We start from the raw sequence: 10,543 nt of genomic DNA, 5'->3' as shown, positions 1-10,543 counted from the left end.
GAACTGAAGTATAGTCCAAGCTATGGTTTTTCCAGCAGTCATGTATGGATGTGAGAGCTGAACCATAAAGAAGGCTGAGCACCAAATTTGGCTGCTTTTAAACTGTGGTGCTAAAGAAGACTCTTGAGAATCCCAGTCAATACTAAAGGAAATCAGCCTTGAATATTCATTGGAAGGAGTGATGCTGAAGCTGAAGCTCCAATATTTTGGCCACCTGATGTGAAAACTTGACTCAGTGGAAAAGACCCTGATGCTCGGAAAGACTGAGGGCAGGAAGACAAGGGGTCACAGACGGTGAGATGGTTTGGATGGCATCAGCAACTCAATGGACATGGATTTGAGCAAACTCTGGGAGATGGTGAAGAACAGGGAAGCCTGGTTTGTTGCAGTCCATGGTATCGCAGAGTTAGACACGACTTAGTGACTGAACAACAACAACAAATTTTCATGGACTGTCCCACCAAACTCCCATCTGCCTGTGCTGTAGGCCATAGATGACATATAACTTATGATTAAGGATAATTCAGTGTGAAAACTACTTGTGAGATGTCAAGAAGCTGACCTCATTACCCACAACTGGTTCAATTAAATATTTGAGACAAGAAAATGATCTGACCAAATCCTCAGAAAATATTATAGTAGGGTGAGCCTTTAACATATTTGATGTCAAACAGAATACCAGGTTCCTGAAGCTCTTATAATTAGATGGACATTGACTACTAATGCCAGGGTGTATAATATATTTTCTCTCCAACATCTAGTTGATATTACACTTTCAAAAGAGATATATGCCATCGAATCTTTCCTTTTCCTCCTTCTCACCTGTCTGCAAGATGCACCCAAGTGGACAATTACAGAGTTGATTTGATTCATTTGGTGACAATTTCATGACATTCTCTTGAGTCAAGATCAAAGTAGGTATAGGATTTTTGTGGCATTTTAATAAACATCAGAACAAGTGAGACTACAATTCTTTCCAAACTCTCCTAAGGCAACCTCTGAAGTCTCTTTTTTAAATAAATGTTCTTGCCTCTCCCATTAGCTACTAAGGGCTAGTTATAGGCAAAGGCTAAAAATATTAAGCTCTTGGTCTAGCTCTTTTCCACTCACCTACACTGACTGCCTATCGTTACCAATGTGGTTAAGAATTGCTTAGAGAAAAAAATTCTAATTTAAGACTTAGAATAGAAATATATTTATAAATAAATAGCAACTGTGCTTCATGCATAGTTTTAAGAAACTTGAGTAATATAAGTCAATATATGCTGTTGCTGTTTAGTCGCTAATTCTCTCTGTCCATGGGATTTCCCAGGCAAGAATACTGGAGTGGGTTGCCATTTCCTTCTCCAGGGGATCTTCCCAACCCAGGGATCAAACTTGTATCTCTTGTTTGGCAGGTAGATTCTTTACCACTGAGCCACCTGGGAAGCCCAAGTAAATATATAAACCATAATAAAGTCAGTCCCTTTTAGTCAACATTTTGCCTGATAAATTCCACTTATTTAAACACTACTATTAGTAATAGATATAATCATAATAGAAAAATTAATTATAAAAACTATTTTTTGAGCTCATTTATCATGACCAGTTTCTTTTTAATATATTATTTTATGTAATCCTTAAAGAGTTGGTATTATGAGTTCTATTTCATAGATGAAGAAATTCATGCTCAAGACAGTAATAGTATCCTCAAATTCACAGAATTAACAAGTAATAGAAAAGGGATATTTTTTACTTTTCAGCGACATCTGCTTATAGAATTTCCGCAACATGGTACAAACTAGAAGACAACTAAATCTGAAAAAGACAGCAACTCTGCGAGGTGAGCTCTCAAAAGATTTGAAACTCTGAGGCTGAAATATATATAGATGTATATACATATGTACATATGACATATCACACGATATGTTATATGTGAGTTTGTATGTATATGTAATATATAATAATACACACAAACACATACATAGAACATGATATAAATATATATATACACCTCGGAGTTTCATATTGTTATATATCTAGATAGCAATAGATAGATACACAGATATATAGATCAGCCAATAAATACTTTCAACCTCAAAAGGAAAGAGGTATGACTGCTTTTCCCCAATCCATCTTCCCTGTTGCTTCTGGGACCATTCTGTGGCTTCTTTTCTTATTCCTTTCTGCCCTTATTGTTGCTTAGTTGATGAGAGAAGAAAGATGAACAGAAGGGCCAGACTTAAGAGTCTACTGCTCTTCAAACTCACACATTGAAAATCCTTGGAGAACCCTTGAAATATTTAGATACTTCAATGCCTCTTTTAAAAAAATCAACATCTCAAATTTGACAGCAGCTTTGAGGTCAATGAAATGACTATAAATGCTTCTACTTACTACAGCAAAATTTATTTATTTAAAAAATGATCAAACCTCATTTGATAGCTTTTGAAACTATTTTAATCATTCAGATAATGTCTCCAAATGAATTTAAATTTAAAATTGTGACTTAAATGTTAACATTTTTGTCACAGCAAACATTAATTTGAGCTAGGCCAAATTTATGACATAGTATGTTTATGTGCTATAAGTACACTTTATGGTTCATAAAGATTCCTTGCATAATCAATGCATAAGGTATATTTATATTTATTCTAAGGGACTTGCAACATTTTACCATTTGGAATTACTACTTAGATTTATAACAAAAGTATCTTCATTTATAACACTGTGCTGGTAACACTTTTGGTGATTAAATGTGGTGACCCTGCTCAGGAGTATAATCCCAATTACTATGCTACTCTATGCTTATTAGCTAGCTTATTGGCAATAAAGAATAATTTTAAGACAAAGTGTTATTTCATTCATTTTCTCAGAAATTTTCCTGTCCGAATACCAGAAATTCTCTGTGTTGTAAAAAGCAATAACTTTAAATGAGGGTTAAACAAATCGGTTAAGATGAAGGCTGTATCTGCTTTGCTCATGAACAAAGCCTTTATTGTTAATAACAAAGTAAAACTGAAGCTGGTAGAGGGTCTGGAGCCAGTAGGAAGTAGGCGAAATGAATACTAATCTATTGGGAAAGCTCCAGCAAATGTTGGCCTCTCAGGAGTACTCTCAGTTTTCAGGCTGTTAGTGGGGTTTTTTTGTTTTTGTTTTCTTTTTTTCTTTTCATTTGTATCATATTGGCTCTCAGGACAGGGAAAATACTGGAATCAAAAAGAGCTGCTTTTTCCAAGATGTATGAAGGAGGGTAGGCAAATAAAGACTATGGAAGATCTGTTTTAAGGATCCTTTCCCATCTGGCTTTGTCCATCTGGATGTGCTCCTCAACACAGCATCAGCATATCTCTTGCCATCTGCAGTTTCATCAGAACAACATAATAATGATACCATTAATACTCTGTACAAGACACTGTTCTGATAAATAAATATATTTTCTCTCTTAATCTCCAGAAAAACCTTATGATTGGGTATGAATATATTCATTGTACAGATGACAAAACAGAAGTTGAGAGGCAATAATTAGCTTGCAAAGGTCTTGGCAGGCTGGTTGTTCATTACACTATCCTGCTTCCACGGCATCCCTCAACCCTTGCCTCTTGTAAGTTTCTCTTGCACATTCACTATAATCAACAGTTGACAAGGAAATGCTGGAGCCCATGGAGGCTAGTTTTATAAAGCATGAGAACAATATACAAGACTGCTTGAAATGGTTAAATCACCACTTAAAAGCTAATAACATTTGTGCAAAGGGGGGTGCCTCCTAGGTAAAATCAAGCCAGGAAGTTTGACTCTTTCTAAATGAATCCTAGGAGATAGTTAAAATCTCTCTACCACCTTATGTTAGAAGAATGAGTGGGAGCAAAACTGAGAGAGAGAGAGAGAGAGGAGACATGCATACAGGGCACCCAGGAATCTTCATATATTTTGAGTCCGTACGTTAATGGTAAACCTCTCTTCTCAGCTTTGCCCAAGTCAATGCAGCAATTCAATGGAACAAGGATAGCAGAGATCATAAGTACAATGACCAAAAAAACTGGAAGCATACTGAAGTTTCTACAGTATAATTTATTATTCCAAATTGCTGTATATTCATACAAATAAACAATACACCCATGACCAGTAATAGTATTAAAGAAAAGTTCTGACATGGGCAAATGCTAAGAAAAAGAAAACAAGCTACAAAATAGTATGATTCCAATTTTTAATCCATATACAAAAACACATGCACATGCATAGAAAGGGAAGCACCGACACCAATGTGTTAAAAGGGCTTTTTCTGGGGCAGGAGGATTGATTTTTTATTTGATTATCTGACTTTTCCTCATTTTCTAGTGTTTCAACATAGAATATTTATTTTTAAAAGTTATTAAATAAAATATTCACCTAAAGACATTAGATTATAATGATTCAGTGATTAATATCTAAATTTAAATAACGACAAATAAATTCAGATGTGGACCAATATAGGGCATGAAGAAAAAATAACACATAAAATAAGAAAAGGATAAAGAAAAAAGGCAAAGATATAAAGAGAACAAAGACTGAGATACCTCTCTTAACATGATCTAGCTTAGTATTTCACTAATTCCCTTACAGGTAGGAATAAATTAAATATCCAAACCACTCTGTATATCATTTGTAGCTTCTTACTTGTATATATCTGCTGAAATCAAGTATTTCATGATATAATTCACTCCTGTGTGTTCACTTATTCCCAAGTTACCATGTCTATTGTCACTGTAATGTTCCAAGTAAAAGAGCCCTTTTGTATTGTTAACTTGATCAGATGACACAGAGGACAATTACCATCAAGAGTTTAGCATATCAAGTGGGCACACGTGGTAAGGAACAGCCCTAATGAAAGGACTGCACCTGAATAGTTAAACTACACCTTACATAGTTATATGCAAACAGCTGAGACTTGAACAAACCACTATTATTTTTTTCTTAGCATGTGACAGGGATTGTGTTGCTGCTGCTGCTGCTGCTAAGTCGCTTCAGTCCTGTCCGACTCTGTGTGACCCCATAGACGGCAGCCCACCAGGCTCCGCCGTCCTTGGGATTGTGTTAGGTGCAAGTAAAAGTACCACAAGGGTTCATGAGGCCAGTTCAAGGACTTTTAAACAGATACACACAAAATACATCTTAACATTGTGGAATTTTTGCTGTTTGTAATGTATGTGATGACACATTAAGCTTGTCCTCTGCCCTAGATTATAGTAACTTTGTAAAAGCATTTGCAATATTTAATTTCAACTTTTCAGTCTCTCCTTAGTTCCCAATTACAAAATGTTATCCAAGGATGCAATAGCTTCAAATAGTGCCAGTCTTTACCTGCTGTCTGAAGTTCAATCAATACCTGAAGTTCAATCAACACCATTCCTCGCCATTTGCTGACAACTGGAGGAGAAACTGCTTCACAGACTCAGACTGAGACATAAAGAATTGGCCAAGGACCATTTTGAGCAGTGAGCTTTAGGGTCTGCAGATATAAAACTAAAACAAAAGTGGCTAGAGTTAGCTAGGTCAGGGACTATGGACCTCCCTGGCCCCTCTCCCGCAGAGCATCCACTTTTGATTTCTGTTTGGACGCACATATATTTATGTTATTGCTTTGTTCCACTTAAGCCCAGGAAGCAACTTACTTCTTTAAGTTCTGCATGTCATTTTGTCTCTACAGTAGTATCCCGGCATTGCTTTAGCAGCATCGGACTCCTTGACCTAAATTACTGTAATGTCTTAATGACTATTCATTCTTAATGACTATTTCTGTCCCAACTGGAAGCCAACGAGTTTATATGCTCAAAATGAGAAAAATATCTAATATTGATTTCACCAAAATTTGTGACAAAAAAGGATAGGAGGAAGAGAAGAATCTGTGTTGGAAGCAATGGGGTTTAAAAGTTAAATATTCATCTTATATAACAGAAACACAATCTATAATTTCTGAAACTGAAGAATCAAGAACCACAAGTATAATGGTGTTATTTAAAAATATGGTGGCAAATACTAGGAGGTGCAACAAAAAGAATGGAAAGTCCCTTGGAAGCAGGACCTAAGGCAGAGAAGAAAAGATCATGGGAAGTGTCTGAAACTTTTCACTGTAAGTCTTAGAATATTATTCATTTTACAAACATACCACATACATGACATGCTTTGATTAAAATAGAAATTTAATTTAAAAAATTATTAACTCATTGATGTATTCAAAGGCCATATAGTCACAGTTACTTTTACCTTTTCATACTGCTCATGGGGTTCTGCAAGGAGATCAAACCAGTCAATACTAAAGGAAATCAACCTTGAATATTCATTGGAAAGACTGATGCTGAAACTGAAGCTCCAATACTTTGGCCACTTGATGCAAAAAGCCTGCTCATTGGAAAAGAACCTGATGCTGGGAAATATTGAAGGCAAAAGGAGAAGGGGGCAGCAGAAGATGAGACAGTTAGATAGCATCACCAACTCAATAGACATAAATTTGAGCAACTCTGGGAGATATGGAGGACAGAGGAGCGGGAGTGCTGCAGTTAATGGGGTTGCAAAGAGTCAGACACAACTTGGTGACTGAACAACAACTTTTACTTTCATAAAACATTTTTATCAAATAAAAACTTACTATAGATACAGTTATCTGGTTTCATCTTGTGCTAAAACTAGTTCTAACAGTATGAAATCTTGAAACTGTCACGCATACTCTAATATTATCCTTCGTTAACCACATCTTTGATGCCAACTGCACACCCAATCAAACATCTAAAGTTACCAAATGACTCCAGAGTTGGTGCCCTGGTTACAAAACACTAGCCAGCTGCAGGAAACATGGAAGGGAAAAAGTTATGCCTTGGCTACTGAGTATAATCCATGCTCAGTGTTAATGATACTATGTGAGTCCATAAATTATAATGGCTAACGCTAGAACATTAACACCACCCAAAAACACACTCGTAAGCAAGCCAGCATGGCAAAATGAGGTCATGGAGAAGCTTAAAGCTATTTTAGGATATATCGTGAACACCAGTATAACTCCTCTGACACCACCTGCTCTCATTTGGAGGACTGTATTTTTAAGTCCCCCAACAGCAACTGGGCTCAAACCCAGTGCTGACTCTACAGTCCAGTTCAGGATAAATGCTGTCCTGTTGTTAGGTGTTGACCTTTAAATGAGACATTTAAATCCCCCTGCCAACATTCCCCACCTTCTGCTTAATTGGCACAGTATAAAAGATGTGGCTGAGAGAGCATTCAATAGTGGTCATAGCTGCTTCCATATTATCACAGTAATAGAAGCATGTGATTTATTCCTTTGAAAAAAGAGTTGGACAATACAATCCAACATAATAAATCATTCTTGCTGTGAGGATCATGGTGGCATCAAGAAAGCAACCTGCATTCATGTTAGGAATTTACTTTTTCTTTTCAAAGAACTATTCTGGCCCCACAATGAAATCAAGACTACTTAACTTACGTTACTGTCTGGGATGAATACCTGACTGCATATATGATTTTTGTCAGTAAACTCCAAAAAAGAGGAATTTATGTCCAAATTCCTTTCAAAGCCATAATTCCCAAGTGTGAAAAGGTTGATAAAACTTGGTTTTCAAAGCCATCAGAGTAACCCTTAATTATTAACTTGAAAGTCACTTTAAATAATTTGCAATTCAAAATATAAATTACTGATATTACCCTTTGGAGTGGAGAGGAATTGGCTGTCAAAAGTCAAAAATTTAAGGCTTTTAACACAATGATTTCCCAATCATTTCCTTCTTGGTGTATTTCATGAATGCTCCTACACTGTTGAAAAATGAATATGTGTTGGTTTGCAGAGTTTTAAAGTATTTATAATGTGTTTATCCTGGGCTCAAACAAAACTTCTGACTTCTCAATCTGTTTTCTCCCAAACCTCATACAGTTTCCCTATCCCCCACAGTTGACAGTAAATGTTGAGGACAAGAAGTTTTGTATACAAAGAACAAATATATTAATTAATATGAATCTAAAGTCATCCTTACTACTGATGACATGAACAGTTTCTATGATTATTGAGAAATAACAGTTCTTTAAATTAAACCAATATTAATTGCACACTTCCATTTTTCAAGCAATATGATAAGCAACAAACATAACTGGATATGGTCCCTAACCCAAGGACTTTTCACTCTCTACCTTCACTGTTCTTCCTTGTTTCTAAAACTATTATTTAGAGAAACACAAACTCGGTAATACACTCAAAATGTAATCACGTATCCTAGTTTGCTTTTTGCAGCCCTGGACAGGTAGACTGGTGATGGTGATCAATGCAACAAAAATGAAATTTGCAGGTTAAACCTAGATGTCCATCAACAGATGAATGGATTAAGAAGCTGTGGTATATATATATATATATATATATATACATATATATATATACAATGGAATATTATTCAGCCATAAAAGAGAGCACATGTGAGTCAGTCCTAATGAGGATGAACCTAGAGCCTATTATACAGGGTGAAGTAAGTCAGAAAAACAAATACTGTATACTAATGCACATATATGGAATCTAGAAAGATTATACTAATGAACCAATTTGCAGAGCATCAGTGGAGACACAGACATAGAGAACAGACTACGGACATGACTGGTGGTGGGGAGGAAGAAGAGGGTGGAATGTATGGAGGGAGTAACACGGAAACATACATTCAGTCAGTTCAATTACCATATGTAAAATAGATAGCCAATGGGAATTTACTGTATGACTCAGGGAACTCAAACCAGGCCTCAGTAACAACCTAGAGGGGTGGCATGGGGAGGGAGGTGGGAGGGATGTTCAAGTAGAGGAGACATAGGTAAATCTATGGCTGATTCATGTTGATGTTTGGTAGAAACCAACACAATACTGTAAAGCAATTATCCTTCAATGAAAAATAAATAAACTTTAAAAATAAATAAATTTAAAAAATGAAATTAGTAGGTTAGGCTGAGGTTATAGTCACATATCTGGAAGGCTGGGGAACACTTAACTATATTCTTCATCATTCATAATACAGGGCAAAAGTGAGAGCCAAACATAATAAGACATCCAAAACATGAGGTAGAACCATTTACACATCAAAGGAATATTGATTAAATAATTTAGACATATAGTGTCTCAAGAAATGTATATAAACCATAAAAGTTATACTGACACTTTTGAAATGAATCCCTTGTACAAAATTCACAAGGTCAGCAAGTGAATCTATGCTTGAACATGGCCAGTGAGAAAGAATCCCCTTTAGGTATTATTCATTCCTCTTATTGAGGCCATTTAGAGACACATTTTTAAAGACACCCCTCTCCACCACCACCTGAACCACTCCAATCAAAACAATCCCCTCCTCCACATGTGTCGATAATATTACTGAATTTTGAGTCCACATGTATCTAGAATTCTCTTCCAAGAATACTCAAGTCTACCTTTGTTATTCATAAAGCCTAGAACATATAAATGGACCCAAAGCTACAGATGTATCTGTACAAAGAGGTAGATTAGGACCATCACCTCCTTTAGTTGAGATAGTATAAGAGATGTGCATGCTTAGTCACTTCAGTTGTGTCCAACTCTGGGTTGGAAAGATCCCCTGGAGAAGGAAATGGCAACCTACTCCAGTATTCTTACCTGAAGAATCCCATCAACAGAAGAGCCTGGTGGTCTACAGTCCATGGGGTCACAAAGAATCGGACACAACTGAGCAACTAACACTTTCTTCCACCCATAGTAAGAGAGCATATACCCTATCCTAGGTACTTTTCTACATACTGGGGGTATAAAGTTATTTGTTTTTAAGGCCCTCTAGTATGGGTGGATGGAATCTTAAAAAAATCTATACTCCTTACCAAACATCAAGATATTATAGGTGGAGGGGCCTGGTGGAGCTTCCCCAAGGCTGAGGGGTGCACTGCAAGTACATTGCCAGAGATGGTGGAACAATTACTACTTGCAGAATGGCAAGTCAAAAACACCAATAGTCAAACATCAACAGGGCTTGGAGACAAAATGATGGAGTAGCACATGAATTTACCTATTCTTATGGAAACACTAAAATCACAACTAACTGTTAAACAATCATTGACAAAAAACGGTGGAACCTTCAAAGACAAAGAAGAAGTCACAATGAGATGGTAGGAGAGGTACAATCATGATAAAAATCAAATCCCATATGCACTGGATAGGCTATGCACAAACTGGAAAATAATTATACCACAGACATTCTCCCACAGGAGTCAAAGTTCTGAGCTCCACATCAGGCTCCCCAGCCTGAGGGGGTCTGGCAATAGGAGGAAGAGCCCCTAGAGAATCTAGCTTTGAAGGCCAGTGGAGTTTCATTGCAGAAATGCCACAGAACTGAGGGAAACATAAAATCCACTTTTGGAAGCTACACACAGGGTCTCTTGCACACCAGGAAGAGAAAAAAGAAGTAATCTCAAAAAAGACTGGACTAGACTTACCTGCTAGTATTGGAGGGCCTCCTGCAGGGGTTGGGGGAGTAGCTATGTACAAGCCGGGAAGGTAGTGGCTTTTTTTTTTATATATATATAC

Source organism: Bison bison, unplaced genomic scaffold (genome assembly GCF_000754665.1).
Source record: "Bison bison bison isolate TAMUID 2011002044 unplaced genomic scaffold, Bison_UMD1.0 scf7180017864298, whole genome shotgun sequence".
Lineage (NCBI taxonomy): Eukaryota > Metazoa > Chordata > Mammalia > Artiodactyla > Bovidae > Bison > Bison bison.
This window is presented reverse-complemented; position numbering follows the sequence as displayed.